Source organism: Carassius carassius, chromosome 9 (assembly GCF_963082965.1).
Source record: "Carassius carassius chromosome 9, fCarCar2.1, whole genome shotgun sequence".
Classification (NCBI taxonomy): domain Eukaryota; kingdom Metazoa; phylum Chordata; class Actinopteri; order Cypriniformes; family Cyprinidae; genus Carassius; species Carassius carassius.
In genome coordinates, this window is record NC_081763.1 from 700,001 (window position 1) to 705,000 (window position 5,000).

Below are 5,000 nucleotides of genomic sequence, written 5' to 3' on the forward strand. Positions count from 1 at the left end.
ACAATTAGTGAAAATTTCCAAAAGTACTAAACAGGCCTATTAGATAATTACTGAAAAATCCAAAAGTACTAACCTGGCCCAAACCTGCTTACATTCTGAGATCGGGCATTGACTCTTTTTTGTTTTTTTACAAGATTATTAGACAATTAGTGAATTTTTCCAAAAGTACTAACCAGGCCTATTAGATATTTACTGAAAAAATCCAAAAGTACTAACCTGGCCCAAACCTGCTAACATTCTGAGGTCGGGCATTGACTCTTTTTATTTTTTTGGAAGATTATTGGACAATTAGTGAAAATTTCCAAAAGTACTAACCAGGCCTATTAGATAATTACTGAAAAAATCCAAAAGTACTAACCTGGCCCAAACCTGCTTACATTCTGAGATCGGGCATTGTATCTTTTTTTTTTTTTTTTTGCAAGATTATTGGACAATTATTGAAAATTTCCAAAAGTACTAACCAGGCCTATTAGATAATTACTGAAAAAGTCCAAAAGTACTAACCTGGCCCAAACCTGCTTAGATTTGGAGATCAGTTGAGATCGGGCATAGCCAGGATGGTATGGCCATAAGTGTAAGAGGCTTCAAAGAGAGGGCTATTTAAAGATCAGCCACTATAATCGCCAGTGCTTTATATAAGTAGGGAAGGAAACCCAAAAGCTTACAGCACCTGGTATTCCCAGGCGGTCTCCCATCCAAGTACTAACCAGGCCCAAACCTGCTTAGCTTCCGAGATCAGACGAAATCGGGCATAGCCAGGTTGGTATGGCCGGAAGCGAAGGAGGCTGAAAAGAGAGGGCTATTTAAAGATCAGCCACTATAATCGCCAGTGCATTATATAAGTAGGGAAGGAAACCCAAAAGCTTACAGCACCTGGTATTCCCAAAAGTACTAACCAGGCCTATTAGATAATTACTGAAAAAATCCAAAAGTACTAACCTGGCCCAAACCTGCTTACATTCTGAGATCGGGCATTGACTCTTTTTTTTTTTTTTTTGCAAGATTATTGGACAATTAGTGAAAATTTCCAAAAGTACTAAACAGGCCTATTAGATAATTACTGAAAAAATCCAAAAGTACTAACCTGGCCCAAACCGGCTTACATTCTGAGATCGGGCATTGACTCTTTTTTTTTTTTTTTTGCAAGATTATTGGACAATTAGTGAAAATTTCCAAAAGTACTAAACAGGCCTATTAGATAATTACTGAAAAATCCAAAAGTACTAACCTGGCCCAAAACTGCTTACATTCTGAGATCGGGCATTGACTCTTTTTTTTTTTTTTACAAGATTATTAGACAATTAGTGAATGTTTCCAAAATTACTAACCAGGCCTATTAGATAATTACTGAAAAATCCAAAAGTACTAACCTGGCCCAAACCTGCTTAGATTTGGAGATCACTTGAGATCGGGCATAGCCAGGATGGTATGGCCATAAGCTAAGGAGGCTGCAAAGAGAGGGCTATTTAAAGATCAGCCACTATATTCGCCAGTGCTTTATATAAGTAGGGAAGGAAACCCAAAAGCTTACAGCACCTGGTATTCCCAAAAGTACTAACCAGGCCTATTAGATAATTACTGAAAAAATCCAAAAGTACTAACCTGGCCCAAACCTGCTTACATTCTGAGATCGGGCATTGACTTTTTTTTTTCTTTTTTTTTTGCAAGATTATTGGACAATTAGTGAAAATTTCCTAAAGTACTAACCAGGCCTATTAGATAGTTACTGAAAAAATCCAAAAGTACTAACCTGGCCCAAAACTGCTTACATTCTGGGATCGGGCATTGACTCTTTTTTTTTTTTTTACAAGATTATTAGACAATTAGTGAATTTTTCCAAAAGTACTAACCTGGCCCAAACCTGCTAACATTCTGAGATCGGGCATTGACTCTTTTTTTTTTTTTTTACAAGATTATTAGACAATTAGTGAATTTTTCCAAAAGTACTAACCAGGCCTATTAGATAATTACTGAAAAAAATCCAAAAGTACTAACCTGGCCCAAACCTGCTAACATTCTGAGATCGGGCATTGACTCTTTTTTTTTTTTTTTTTTTTTTTTTTACAAGATTATTAGACAATTAGTGAATTTTTCCAAAAGTACTAATCAGGCCTATTAGATAATTACTGAAAAAATCCAAAAGTACTTACCTGGCCCAAACCTGCTTACATTCTAAGATCGGGCATTGACTCTTTTTTTTTTGCAAGATTATTGGACAATTAGTGAAAAATTCCAGAAGTACTAACCAGGCCTATTAGATAATTACTGAAAAATCCAAAAGTACTAACCTGGCCCAAACCTGCTTAGATTTGGAGATCAGTTGAGATCGGGCATAGCCAGGATGGTATGGCCATAAGCGAAGAAGGCTGCAAAGAGAGGGCTATTTAAAGATCAGCCACTATAATCGCCAGTGCTTTATATAAGTAGGGAAGGAAACCCAAAAGCTTACAGCACCTGGTATTCCCAAAAGTACTAACCAGGCCTATTAGATAATTACTGAAAAAATCCAAAAGTACTAACCTGGCCCAAACCTGCTTAGATTTGGAGATCAGTTGAGATCGGGCATAGCCAGGATGTTATGGCCATAAGCGAAGAAGGCTGCAAAAAGAGGGCTATTTAAAGATCAGCCACTATAATCGCCAGTGCTTTATATAGGTAGGGAAGGAAACCCAAAATCTGACAGCACCTGGTATTCCCAGGCGGTCTCCCATCCAAGTACTAACCAGGCCCAAACCTGCTTAGCTTCCGAGATCAGACGAGATCGGGCATAGCCAGGTTGGTATGGCTGTAAGCGAAGGAGGCTGCAAAGAGAGGGCTATTTAAAGATCGGCCACTATAATCGCCAGTGCATTATATAAGTAGGGAAGGAAACCCAAAAGCTTACAGCACCTGGTATTCCCAAAAGTACTAACCAGGCCTATTAGATAATTACTGAAAAAATCCAAAAGTACTAACCTGGCCCAAACCTGCTTACATTCTGAGATCGGGCATTGACTTTTTTTTTTTTTTTTGCAAGATTATTGGACAATTAGTGAAAATTTCCTAAAGTACTAACCAGGCCTATTAGATAATTACTGAAAAAATCCAAAAGTACTAACCTGGCCCAAACCTGCTTACATTCTGAGATCGGGCATTGACTCTTTTTTTTTTTTTTTGCAAGATTATTGGACAATTAGTGAACATTTCCAAAAGTGCTAACCAGGCCTATTAGATAATTACTGAAAAAATCCAAAAGTACTAACCTGGCCCAAACCCGCTTACATTCTGAGATCGGGCATTGACTTTTTTTTTTGCAAGATTATTGGACAATTAGTGAAAATTTCCTAAAGTACTAACCAGGCCTATTAGATAATTACTGAAAAAATCCAAAAGTACTTACCTGGCCAGAACCTGCTTACATTCTGAGATCGGGCATTGACTCTTTTTTTTTTTTTTTTTACAAGATAATTAGACAATTAGTGAATTTTTCCAAAAGTACTAACCAGGCCTATTAGATAATTACTGAAAAATCCAAAAGTACTAACCTGGCCCAAAACTGCTTACATTCTGAGATCGGGCATTGACTCTTTTTTTTTTTTTTTACAAGATTATTAGACAATTAGTGAATGTTTCCAAAATTACTAACCAGGCCTATTAGATAATTACTGAAAAATCTAAAAGTACTAACCTGGCCCAAACCTGCTTAGATTTGGAGATCACTTGAGATCGGGAATAGCCAGGATGGTATGGCCATAAGCTAAGGAGGCTGCAAAGAGAGGGCTATTTAAAGATCAGCCACTATATTCGCCAGTGCTTTATATAAGTAGGGAAGGAAACCCAAAAGCTTACAGCACCTGGTATTCCCAAAAGTACTAACCAGGCCTATTAGATAATTACTGAAAAAATCCAAAAGTACTAACCTGGCCCAAACCTGCTTACATTCTGAGATCGGGCATTGACTTTTTTTTTTTTTTTTTTTGCAAGATTATTGGACAATTAGTGAAAATTTCCTAAAGTACTAACCAGGCCTATTAGATAATTACTGAAAAAATCCAAAAGTACTAACCTGGCCCAAACCTGCTTACATTCTGAGATCGGGCATTGACTCTTTTTTTTTTTTTTTTTACAAGATAATTAGACAATTAGTGAATTTTTCCAAAAGTACTAACCAGGCCTATTAGATAATTACTGAAAAATCCAAAAGTACTAACCTGGCCCAAAACTGCTTACATTCTGAGATCGGGCATTGACTCTTTTTTTTTTTTTTTTTGCAAGATTATTGGACAATTAGTGAACATTTCCAAAAGTACTAACCTGGCCCAAACCTGCTTACATTCTGAGATCGGGCATTGACTCTTTTTTTTTTTTTTTTTGCAAGATTATTGGACAATTAGTGAACATTTCCAAAAGTACTAACCAGGCCTATTAGATAATTACTGAAAAAATCCAAAAGTACTAACCTGGCCCAAACCTGCTTACATTCTGAGATCGGGCATTGACTCTTTTTTTTTTTTTTTTTGCAAGATTATTGGACAATTAGTGAAAATTTCCTAAAGTACTAACCAGGCCTATTAGATAATTACTGAAAAAATCCAAAAGTACTAACCTGGCCCAAACCTGCTTACATTCTGAGATCGGGCATTGACTCTTTTTTTTTTTTTGCAAGATTATTAGACAATTAGTGAAAATTTCCAAAAGTACTAACCAGGCCTATTAGATAATTACTGAAAAATCCAAAAGTACTAACCTGGCCCAAAACTGCTTACATTCTGAGATCGGGCATTGACTCTTTTTTTTTTTTTTTTTACAAGATTATTAGACAATTAGTGAATGTTTCCAAAATTACTAACCAGGCCTATTAGATAATTACTGAAAAATCCAAAAGTACTAACCTGGCCCAAACCTGCTTAGATTTGGAGATCACTTGAGATCGGGCATAGCCAGGATGGTATGGCCATAAGCTAAGGAGGCTGCAAAGAGAGGGTTATTTAAAGATCAGCCACTATATTCGCCAGTGCTTT

General features: G+C 36.6%; 2 non-coding genes across 2 annotated transcripts; both read right to left on the reverse strand.

The window, feature by feature from the left end:
• Positions 1-658: 658 nt before the first annotated feature.
• Positions 659-777, reverse strand: LOC132150341 (5S ribosomal RNA). The gene has a single exon (XR_009435576.1). It is a non-coding gene; the product is annotated as a 5S ribosomal RNA (ribosomal RNA).
• Positions 778-2,674: 1,897 nt separating this feature from the next.
• On the reverse strand, positions 2,675-2,793 carry LOC132150286 (5S ribosomal RNA). The gene has a single exon (XR_009435523.1). It is a non-coding gene; the product is annotated as a 5S ribosomal RNA (ribosomal RNA).
• Between the last annotated feature and the right edge of the window lie 2,207 nt (positions 2,794-5,000).